The 12,356-nt window shown below is 41.6% G+C and overlaps 1 long non-coding RNA gene across 2 annotated transcripts in view; it reads left to right on the forward strand.

Moving 5' to 3' along the window:
- The first annotated feature begins 248 nt into the window (after positions 1-248).
- LOC117196971 (uncharacterized) overlaps positions 249-12,356 on the forward strand; it is a 60,709-nt gene continuing 48,601 nt past the window's right edge. For both annotated transcript variants that reach the window (XR_004477421.2, XR_007470711.1), the window contains exon 1: positions 249-409. This is a non-coding gene — a long non-coding RNA (uncharacterized LOC117196971). The remainder of the gene's footprint in view (positions 410-12,356) is intronic.

Raw genomic sequence — 12,356 nt, forward strand, 5'->3', positions numbered from 1 at the left:
CTCTTGTTGCACATATTGTCAAAGTGAGGATGAAGAGGCATTTGGGTAGAAGTAAACTTGTATATGTATTTGAGATGTAAAAGGGGTTTCTCAAACTTTTACACCAAATATATGTAAGTACGAGATATATCTAAGTGTAATTTTTATGGAACTGTCAGTCATTTGGCTAGGAAACTACATATGAAGATAATAATAAAGAGTAAAAAAAATTAACTTATCTAGGTAGAGAAATGCAATGACTAAGATTCCAGAGATATATGGTTAGTAAAAAAAAAAAACCCCAAATCTTTCAGTCCCAGGACAACATACAGTCAGCCTAGAAGGATCCTTTGGCATCTGACCTCAGACTGTAAGAAGGACTTGCAAATTTCTGAATGGGTGCAAAGGTGGCAGATGACTTTCAAGGATGGTAAGTACAAATCCAAGGATGTGGGAGAAACATTAAATTCAAATTTAAGACATAAAATATATTACTAAAATGTACTACTCTAGGTCTGAACCTATAGTAGAAGCTTGGTAGACCTTTTGTAGGTTGTTCCATGAAGACAAAGACCTAGTGACCTGTTGTGACCAAAAAGCATACTGAGCATTTAGGCTTATCGAAAGAGATGCTAAAAAACAACAGACTACACCCTATGGAGCTTTAGTAAACTAACCTGTATGAGAAGTCTGGATACAGTAAATGAGGTAAGTTATAGGAACAAACTCTTTAAAGTGTACCCATCATTTTGTGAAAATTAGTTATGATGATGGCAATGGTGATTTTAATGGAACCAGAGGAAGTCCAGAGTAGGACTCGCAGTGATGGCCTGTGGGATGCTGTCAGTTGGAAAAGATTATGATTCTCAAGTGTGAATGTGTAGACTGAGAAGTGAAATCATTATAAATCATAAAGTTGTATAAATTGTGGATTTGTGAACATGAAGTGAGCATCAAACTAAGGGTTAAATTAGATAATGCGTCCAAGAATGAGATTGTCTACACATTGAGAACAGAGTATTTTCTCATCTGGTATCTGCAGTGTTTAATGTAGTAATTCACACATGGTAGGTGCCCAGTGAATGTTCATGATTGTTGATCTAAAACCAAGACTGCCAGTTATTTCTCCAGCAAAAATGGGTTTATTCGGGGTCAACAAAGAATTGTAATTCAGGGTTTGCAATCATGGTGAGCCCCATACAAGTTCCTAATGAAAATGGAAAGGAGAACTCTATTAAAGAGGGGAGAAATAAGTTGGGAGGGTTACAGAGTCCATTGAGGAATTGAGGGTTGGAAGTACACTGGCTTTTTATTGGCTGAGTTGTGACAGTTTCTCATTGGCTGAGCTCTTGCCAGCAAGAGGAAATCTTTTCTTCTTCCTGTTGGGCCCTTCTATTGTCCTTGGGTGTGAGAGCTCCCCCTTCTGGTGGCCTTACTCTATTTTAATTGAGGTTTTGCTTATTAATTTTTACGTGACTAACAAACACTTAGAGATTACACGTATGTAATATAGGAGAATTCTAAAAGGATTCAAAGAAGGCAGGCAAGTTTAGCCATGGCAGGGGCATAATTAACTAAAAGATGCTGGTATCTTTGTCATGTTTCAAGTTGTTGTTGGTGAAGATGTCCATGTCATCCCATTAGGCATTTGACAGGACTCGACCTGGTGGCTGGAGGCATTGTCCTGGAGTGGCCATTTTCTATTTAATTTATTTATTGTTCTTAGATATAAGTAATGTACTCAAGTAGGTAAGATACAGTCTGTTTCTTCGAGAAATAATAGTGATGTTATTAGCCTTTATTGGGTAGTTACTTTGTACCTGGCAATATATTATGTTTTATATACAGTGCAATCTAATTTTCACACCACACCTAAAAGTGATATTTTTATAGCCTATTTTACCAGTGAGGAACCTTCTCCACCAGGTCAATTAAGTGGCTGTACAAGGATTCAAACTGACCACAAAGCACATATCACTCAGTGTGCAAAACGTTTACAGCCTGATGCAGGAGATGAAACCAAATGCTCTGGGGATGAGAGAGAGGGATATATTACATTACCTGGAAGGGTAAGAAAGATTCCTCATGAGATGGCGCTGAGTTGGGTCAGTGACGAGGCAAAGCCTGTCATGCTCTGTACCTGCAGGCCCTGTAGCTCTGCAGATAAGTGATCACTCGTGACTACTTGCCTTTCTGCGACTACATGCATGAGGCTTAGTTGATATGTCAACTGGGATTAACTCAACAATATAGCTGTGATGTTGTGATTTATGGTAAGAAATATACATTTGGTCTTCATTCCCATTTCTGGCACAGAGCTCCTAAAAACCCTTGAATTCCCTAATGATGAGAGCCATGAAGGTGTCTTTTGTTACATTAATGAGGTGAATTGGAAAGCAGCAAGGGAGGGTGCTGGTAGCCAAGGGAACCAATCCTAATTAGAGGTTTGGAACTTTCAGTCCCACCCCCAGCTTCCAGGGTGGAGAGCGAGGCTAGGGATTCAGTTCAATCACCAATGGCCAGTGATTTTATCAATCATACCTATGTAATGGATCCTCCGTGAAAACCCAGAAGGAGGTGGTTTGGAGAGCTTCCAGGTCGGTGAACCGGAAGGTTTTCCTGTGCCACTGTGACAGGCCCCAAATTCCATGGGGACAGAATCCCCTTTGTTCAGGACCTCACCCTATGAATTTCTTCATCTGGCTGTTGATTTGTACTCTTTAATATCCTTTGTAAGAAGCAGGTAATCTAGTCAGTAAACTGCTTTCATGGTTTCACTCTAGCAAGTTAATCAAACCCAAGGAGGGGGTCTTAGGAACCTCTAATTTATAGCCAGTTGGTCAAAAGCATAGGTAACAACCTGAACTTGCAGTTGGCATCTGAAGTAGGAGTGGGGAGCAGTGTTGTAGGACTGAGCCCTTAACTGTGGGATCTGATGCAGTGTCAGAAGTAAACTGAATTGTAGGACACCCAGCTGGTGTCAGAGAATTGCACAGTGGTATTGGAAAACCTACACATTGGAACTGGAGTTAGAATAATAATAGTATTGGTGATCTTGTTAAGGCAATGATGCTATGATTTCAAAGTGACTGGCTGAGGTTGAAAGAGACTCCAAATATCACAGTACCAGGCTTCTGTGACGTATGCCAACATTCATACATGTTCCCTGGTAAGGAATGAGCACAGACCAGAGTCTGAATATCCCCAACTTGATGTCATCTTGTAACCTTAACTAAGACCCATACCCTTTAAACTTACCATAGTAAAATATAATTTGTTTAAGACCTGTGAATCAGTGTGAATTCTGAACAGTCTCCAAACCCAATCCTTGAAGTTTGTGTTTGATTTCTTTTTCTAACCGGTAATCTCTAGAAAAAGGACATTCTACCCTGAGGAAAATCACAAGGAAACCCAGAGGAAGGATGTGGAAGAAATGGCAAACTGATTAATGTGTCTGAGTCTAGGGCACAGAAAATGAAGAGAGGGGCAAGGCAGACTGGACACACTTCTGGCATGTTTGTAATGTATGACCTGTCATGTCTAATTGGACCAAGGGTGGACACTTGAGATGGACATTCAGTTTTCCTGGGAATTTAGAATTTAGACTGAGCGTTCTCTTGTTAGTCTCCACACCCAGGTGGGATTGCATCTGGGACATTCAGAGTTTCCTTATCCCACGATGGGGACTGAGCAGAGAAAGGGAAGGTTTTCCAAAATCAGGAGAACAGTTATGTAATTGGTAGGCAGTAGAGAGCCACTGAGATCTTTTTTATTTGAGAATGACCTGTAATCAGTCATCTAGTCTGCCAGAGACATCTAATACTTGTTAGTTCTGAAAATTGCTAAATTCACTGTGTGAAAGCTATTCTAAGGGCCTGCTCTAGCGTACTTTGCTGAGATGAAACCCAAGTACTTTTTTTCCACAGGAGCTCAGCCTGAGTTCATGGGGCATCCAAAGGGAAGAATGACAGCCACGTGACTCTCCTACTTCCCTCCCTTCTGAAAAGGCTCAGTCATTTAAACACCTCTTCATTTGCTTATCCTGGACCTGGACTTACGCCTTGGCTTTCGGAAAATTGTATTATTTCTTTGGTTTTTTCTTGACCATATGCAACTTACAAACCGTGGCTGTCCAAATCCACTGGGAAGCTCAGCAGCATGGGCCCTCTTAGGCTTGATAATATCTGAGATTGTCTTCAGAGCTTTATTGTTGACAACAGCAGTCTTGTTATTTATTTATTTATTTTTTTTGCGGTACGCAGGCCTCTCATTGTTGTGGCCTCCCCTGCTGCGGAGCACAGGCTCCGGATGCGCAGGCCCTGCGGCCATGGCTCACGGGCCCAGCCGCTCTGTGGCATGTGGGATCTTCCCGGACCGGGGCACGAACCCGTGTCCCCTGCATCGGCAGGCAGACTCTCAACCACTGCGCCACCAGGGAAGCCCTGTGTCTTGTTATTTTTAAGGGGTTCTTTTTCATACACTGACAATGCCTTCTGGAGAAGGTTGCAAACAGCTTCTTACCACCTTTCATGTAAAGAGGGTTAATATGCCTATGTTTTCTCAGAGAGGGCAGCTGCGGCCCAGAGAGCACGGCCAGTGTTCTCATTTATCCTCCTCCTCCTAGTGTGCTTTCAGATTTCTGACGATAGGGAGCCCAGCACTCTGGGAAATGAGCTTCTCCTGGCACATAGGTACTGTCATTCTCTTTCCCCTTGGCGCCTACCTACTACCTACTTCTTCCCTTACGTGCTCTTAGCCAGCTCATTGTAAACACACTTCAATCCTTGCTTGATTAAGATTACTTGGTATTGACCTAACATTCCCTGTACTGTTTCCTTGCTGGCCTCTTTCCTGCTTCCCTCACCTTTTAAGATGCTATTTGCAATTCCTTGAAAGTTATTGAACTGATAAACATATAAGGAAAAAAGGCTGTAACAATTAATAACGTTAATAATAACAATAGCAACCATTTGGGTACTTAATCTGTGCCGTGAACTGTGTTAGCACTTTGTAAACATTGTCTCATTAAATTCTGACTAAGGCTCACAAGTGAGGTATTTCTATAATTATCTCGATTTTCAGAAAGAGTAGCTGAGACTCAGAGAGTTAAGTGACTTTCCTAATGGTAAACCTAGTAAGTGACAAAGCCAGGACTTGAATCTACTTGTCCTGCCCAAGTCTATGCTTCTATACACAATACTATTATAACTCATTGCTTGGTGATACGAAATCATTTCTGAGAACCCTCAACATTGTTCATTTTCATAATAGTTAGTCTTTGGCAGCCAAAATTCCCAGTGGTGATTTTGTTTCTCCTTGTTTTACTGTCATTGAAATCTGGGATCCAAGTTCTCTCCAAGCTCATGGTCATCTCTTACTTCCTTTACCAGGAGGTATTTACAGACATGTTTTCTTTACCTAATCAGGCAGTGCAGAGGCCAGTGATTATGTCAATGTTTTATTGGTTTTTAAATACCTTCTGTTAGATGTAATCGAAACCTTACTTCCTTTTAAGCAGATTAGTGTAATTTTGTGTTAGGACCAGATAGCTAAAATCTGATTCAGAGTTACAACGCCAGTAACCAGCACAGCATATATGCCTTTGCAATGCTTTATGCGTATTCTCATTGATTCATTGCAATAGCCAGGTGAGGTTGATAACAATTATGAGCTTCATTTTGCAGAGAGGAAGCTAAGACTCAATATAATAGCAAGCCACTATCACCTAGATTACTGCATCATTTTCCCAACTTGTCTTTTCACATATCCTCTTGCTCTCCCATTTTTTTCCCACATTATGTTTTAAAATTGTAAATCTGATCAGGCCACTTCCCTATGAAAGTCCCCTCAGTGGTCTCCAATTTTCCTTAGAATCCAGTCTGAAATCCTTAATGTGGCTTAAGAGAATTTCCACGTCTCACCCCCGACCAAGTTCTCAGCCTCATACTCACCTCTTTGCTCAAAGCTTATCTGACCCAATACTACTGGTTTTTATTCCATCTCCAGTATGTGCCTATTTAACAGAAGTTGTATGTCTGTCTCCCAAGTTATCTGAACAAAGCTCGAACTCCTATTGGCATACTGGCAAATACAGTAGTTTCTTCTCTTCAGTTGTTGCCTACTTGTGCTGTGCTTCACATACTCCACCCACAAAACTGTTTTCCGCATGAGGTAGGCTGAGTCATGGCCTCCCAAAGATGTCTGTGTCCTAATCCTCAGGACCTGTGAATGTTAGTTTATATAGCAAAAGGGACTTTACAGATGTGAATAAGTGAAGGACCTTGAGATGGGAAGATTGTCCTGGTTTATCTGAGTTGGCCTGATGTAATCACAAGGGTCTTCATAAGAGGAGGCAGGAGATTGAAGCAAGTAGTAGATGTGACAAGAGAAGCAAGAGTTTGGAGTAATGAGAGGAAGGGGCTGTGAGCCAAGGAAAGTAGACAACCCCTAAAGGCTAAAAAAGGCAAGGAAACATTCTCCCTGAAGCCTCCAGAAAGAACACACCCTGCTGACACCTTGATTTTAGACTTCTGACCTCCAGAACTATAAGTGAATCAGTTTGTGTTGTGCCACTAAGTTTGTGGTGATTTGTTAAAGTAGCAACAGAAAACTAACACACCACATAACCCAAGTTTCAAGATTCTGCATAACTGAGAGACTGAAATTATTCACTCAGCAAACATCCATTCAGTGCCAGACACTCTAACTAGGCTAATGCCCTTGTGGTCTTTATATTCTAATAGAGGGAGACAGAAAACAAAGAATAAATATCACATTGAAGTGATAAGTGCTATGTATTTAGAGAGAAAAAAAAAAGGAGAGCGCAATTTTAAATAACGTGGTCAGTGTGGTCCTCACTGAGAAAATGAGTAATGTGAAGGAGTTAGATATTTGGACTTAGGGAAGGGCATTCCCCAGGCAGATAGACAAAACAGTACAAAGACCATTAGAAGGGAATGCTCTTGGCATGTGCGTGGATGGGTAAAAAAAAGCCAGCGTGGCTAAGGCGGAGTGAGCCAGAGTAGAGTTGTAGGATGATGAGGTCAGAGAGATAATAGTGGAGCCAGTTCATGTAAGGCTTTTCCTTGAATAATATGCGTTAGTCTTGGAGGGTTTTGAACAGAGCCATAAGATGCATTGATGTAGGTTTTAAAAGAATCACTCTGTTGCTGTTTTGAAAATAAACTCAGAGCTGGGGGGTAAGGATGGGGATAACAAGAATGAAAACAAAGATCAGTGAGAAGGCTGTTGAAATAACCTAGGCAAGAGATACTGTTGGCTCAGACCAAAATGGTAGCATGGGATCAGTGAGAATTGGTCAGATTCTGGACGTATTTTGAAAGGTAGGGCCAATGAGATTTCTTGACAGAATGGATGTGGAAATGCAGCTACAAGATTTTTGGTCTAATCAAAGGGAGAATGGAATAGTCATTAACAAGGATGGGGAAAACTATGTGTACAGCAATATTGAGAGCAAAGATCGGGAGTTCAGTTTGGGGCATGTTAATTTTGAGTCATGTTAACATCTAAGTGGAGGTGATGAGTGGCAGTTGGATATTAAAATCTGTCCATCAGGAGAGGTATGGGCTGGAGATACTTGTTTGGGATTTGACAGCATGTAGATAGCATTTTAAATGATGAAGCAAAAGGGAGTCCTAGGAGATGGAGGCAGGATAAGGGATATGCAGAGGCCTCCCCATAGGGATTGGAGTACAGGAAACAAAGAGTAACTGGGAAGTGTGACTTAGAAATGATTGCAACGTGTTTTGGGGAAAATCTATCTATATTACCTTAGGAAAATTAGTTGTCTGTTTTCACATAGAGGGAGCTATTGATTGTCTATGAGAAAAAAACACAGTTTTGCATCAAATCTTTTGCTCCCTTTTCTGATTAACTCTACCGAATGCAATATAAGGAGTCCACTTAGGTATCAGTCTTTGCATTTCTTAATGCTTACAGCAGTAATATCATTTTCCAGAGCCCCATAAGTCTCCACACGTTGTATTTGAAGATGTCTGTTCGTTAAGAAGTGAAACATCAGCACAGTGACTTGAAACGAGGATAATTTTGTGGTTCGGGGAATGGAATTCCTAAGTGCACATTTTGTAGTCTCCCTCCTCATCCGACAGGTTGTTCTGCTCTGCTCTTTGGCTGGAATTGGATGATAGCACTTACCTTGTGTTTGGCACTTTATAGATTATGAAAATTTTTCATGTATACTCTCATTTATTCCTCCCAACAGTCTTAGGAGAAGATAATACTATTCTCATTTAGAGATGAGGAACCTTAGGCTCAGAGGGGCAAAGCAATCTACCCAAGGTCATTGAGCAAATTTTGGACTTGACTCAAACTTAGAACCACCAGTTCTTCTCCTACTTCATTAAGATACATGAGAAGCTTTCAATTTATTAGCTTTTTTAAAAAAATCAGTTCAGAGTAAGAAAGAGGGCAAAGGACATTTTCTGGGCTTGTTAGAAATGGGTTCTACTAGCCATTAAGAAACTACGTGAGGTTGTATAAAATGTAATCTAAAGATAATTAAGCTATTATAAATTTCTTCTAGGAAATTACTCTTTCTTAGGTCTCGTGTGCTTCTCTCTTGCACAGATTAGTTAGCATATAGGACATAACTTTTCCTTGATTGTTCCCAAGCTGCCTTGAGATTGGTCGAAATTGGAAAGCGTCATGAAAGAAGAAGAAGGAAGCCAGTGAAGAAGACTAGCTGTGTGCCCCAGTTCACTGAAATGGGGCTTGCTAATGGTCTCCATTTTGTCCAGAAGTTTCCATCACTCTTACCTCTCATGTTTGCTAAAGTCTGTACTGTGTGAATTCCTCAAAGAAAACTAAAAAGCAATATCTTAAGTATTCTTGGATACATTTTCTGAGTATTGCTGATAAGGAGAGAGAACAGTAGATAAGGAGGGAGAACAGTACCAGAAGTGAGTGATGACCATTTTTGTTATAAACAAATTGCCATGGGGGCGGGTTTCCAACTTGATTATTTGCTGCCATGGATGAGAAGTTTGGCTTCATGAGGAAGAAGTGTGGGACTAATTTAGAGTATGAAAGAAAGGGGGAGGCTTTGGGGAGCAAAAGGGACATGATAGATAAAGCTAGTCCCAATGGTTGGGAACACTGTATGTGAAAAACATTCAAGGATGACTCCAGAAGGAGGTGGGGTTATGGAAATGATACATTTATTAATAAGGTACACATGTAAGTGGAGATGAAACAATATATCCCAAATGACAGCATCTGAGTATATTTAGTTAGATGCTTGCATGTAAAAGAAATGAGATGTCAAGAGAGTTTGGTGATGGCATGACTCAGGAATAACCATTACAGAGAACAATTTGATAAAAATCGGCTGGTGGAGGGGGAACATTTAGAAACTCAGAGAGAGTTAAATTGAATATTGTCAACTTCCTATCCCAACTTCCACTCCCCAACTGTGTAAAGTTGTATACAAGGTATTTATGGATTTGGAGAATATCATTGGTTTAGTGTAACCAATACGCCCAACTGAAATAAAGTAGAATATTCCTGAAATAATGAAGTGGGCATTCCACGGCACTTATAGTCACCAAGGAGCCTACACCTATTTTACTATGTTTCCTAGGTTTATCTATGACTGAAAATAATGGAAAACTGGTATTTATTATACTTAGGTTAAGTTGAAAGATAGTGGAAGAAGATAATGGTAGCAATTAAAATTTCCATACAAATTTGTTCTATTATAAGAAACAGGAAACCAAATCTTAAGCTTTAGATCTAATATTTGGGAGAACACTGACTTAGAAATTAGAAGACAGCTTACTCCCAATGATTAGTTTGATGATATTGACCAAATCATTGAGTCTTACTTTTGTTATCAGTAAAATGAGGATATTAAGCCTGCGTCAGTGAGTCAACCTGTTCAACAAACATCTCCTGGGCAAGCAGTGTCTGCCAGGCCCCGTGTTAGCCTTTGGGGATGCAAAGCCTAACCCACAGGATGCAAAGTCCTGCCCACAAGGACTTCAGGATCCTCTGAATGATAGGATTGTTGTAAAGAGTAAATAGGTTTAATGAGATGCATATAACAACGCTGTGCACATGGTGAGCCTCTGTGTAAATATAAGATAGTAGTATTTGTGTCAATGAGCCTTCATGAAGCATTGAACGTGATAGATCGTGTTCAGAACATAATGTTAAACCATTACATGAGATCTTTGTTTCTAATTTTTCTTCCTGTTAAGTGTTTGTGTTTCTAAGCATAACTTCCTTGAAAACAAAGACATTCTAAAAAGCAATTAGAGTTTCATGCCCACGTCATGCTCTCTCTCTTTTTCTGTTATTTTGAAAATACTCACGCTGAAGGCGAGAAAGTGCCAGGAGGAAGCGCCAGGCAAACATCATAGCTGCCGCGTACACAATGGCAGAAATTCACAGGCAAAATGCAACGCTGGGTATATTTTGAAGGTAGAACAAATAGGATTTTCTGATGGACTGGATATGAAGTGTGAGGGAAATATAAGATTCAAGAATGGTTCCAAAGATTTGGGCTTGAGAATCTAGAAGGATATGTTTGACACCATTTAAGATGGGGAAGACTTCAGGGAGAGAAGGTTGGGAATAGACAGTGGTAGAGATCATATGTTTCACTTTGGGATATGTTAGATTTGAGATGTCTACTGGCTTCCAAGGGAGACGTTAGTTAGGCAGTTAAGACAGGCACATCTGAAGTTCAGGAGAGAGGTCTGGGTTGGAGGTCTTTTTGTATTTTTTTTTTTTTTTTGCGGTATGCAGGCCTCTCACTGTTGTGGCCTCTCCCGTTGCGGAGCACAGGCTCCGGACGCGCAGGCTCAGCGGCCATGGCTCACGGGCCCAGCCGCTCCACGGCCTGTGGGATCTTCCCGGACCGGGGCACGAACCCGTGTCCCCTGCCTCGGCAGGCAGACTCTCAACCACTGCGCCACCGGGGAAGCCCCAGATCCTCTCACTTTAATGTCTAATCTATCTATAGGTTACTACACTAGACTAGAGTCTTAAACTGCATTTCCTTTATTTATAGTCATCATGGGAAGTCAATTTGTCACTACGCTGGTCATGCACTGGAAAATTATATAATGAACACTGATTTTCTGTGTGCCATGGTGGAGGTGGATTATAGTGTCAAAATCAGGCCACTGATTTTGGTTGTGATACTGTCCAATGCAATTCAGAAATTCCTGATTGACCTTCACGTGATGAACTAATTTTTGCTGTTTCTCAGCGTGATTTTCCGGGACTTTCACTAATTTGGCAATTTGAAGGATTGATCAAGTTAGAGTTCTATTCAAGTATCTGCTACAAAGTATCAACTTGTGAATTTTTTTTAAAGGTCAAGGTACAGCTTTTACCACAGTACACTTTATATAGAAATTAAAGTGATTCTTTTTACTTACCCCTCTTAGAGGTATCTAAGATGGCCAGAGATTTGGGGAAACTCTGGGAGTGAGGGAGGTGGAGCCTTTGAAGGGCCAGCATTCAGTGGGTTTAAGCCAACGATCACCATATGCAGAGAGCAGCCAGTGGCGGCAAGAGTGTTGTTAGGAAGATGGGCATGTGAGGCAGAAAAGTCAGGGATGAAGCAGCTCTTCTTTATGTGAAGCTCTGAGAACCTCTCTCTCTTCCTTCCCACCGAGGGGCTGTATCAGGGATTGGTCCAACAGCAAACAGAAAACACACCAAAAAATTGAATAGAGGAAGTTTAATGTAAAGAATTACCAGGGGCTTTTGGGAATGAGGCATTGACTAATTCAAGCCACGAGAATGCTAACAAATTCAAGAATAGCAGATACAGTAGCAGACATTGCCCCTGGTGCTGAGATGGGGCACCCCAGGAGGTGCTGGGTCTCGGAAGTCTGCAGGCTGCGGGGGCCTGGGATGCCGTGAAAGAGGAGATGCCAGGCCCACCAACTCTTCACGGAAAGGTGCTAAACAGTGGCCCTCCCCTAGGAAGCTCTCGGTGGTGGGGGCTTGGTGTGCTGAGAAGCCGGCCTCAGAGATGACGGCTCAGACACACCATCCTGGACCCTCAGCTGGGACGTCTCCTGAAGGCCGTATGCTGGGGAAGCTGCCACAGATAGGGGTCACTTGTTGCTGGCTGCTAGGCATTGCTGAAAAAAAGTCACACACTGCAGGAGCCCAACAAGCTGAACATGGCGGACCAGGCAGAGAAACCTCGTCCTCTTCTCCTGACAGCGTTGAACACCAGGCCACCCGGCAATGGAGAGAGATTTGCAGAATTCAGCCCTGATTTTGCAGAGCATGGCAGGAAAAGTGAATCTGGAGCCGAGAGGTAATAAATCGATAGCTAACACTGCACTCTAGATATCTCCCCACCACCTCTCATC

The sequence above is a fragment of the Orcinus orca genome, chromosome 12, assembly GCF_937001465.1.
Source record: "Orcinus orca chromosome 12, mOrcOrc1.1, whole genome shotgun sequence".
NCBI lineage: Eukaryota > Metazoa > Chordata > Mammalia > Artiodactyla > Delphinidae > Orcinus > Orcinus orca.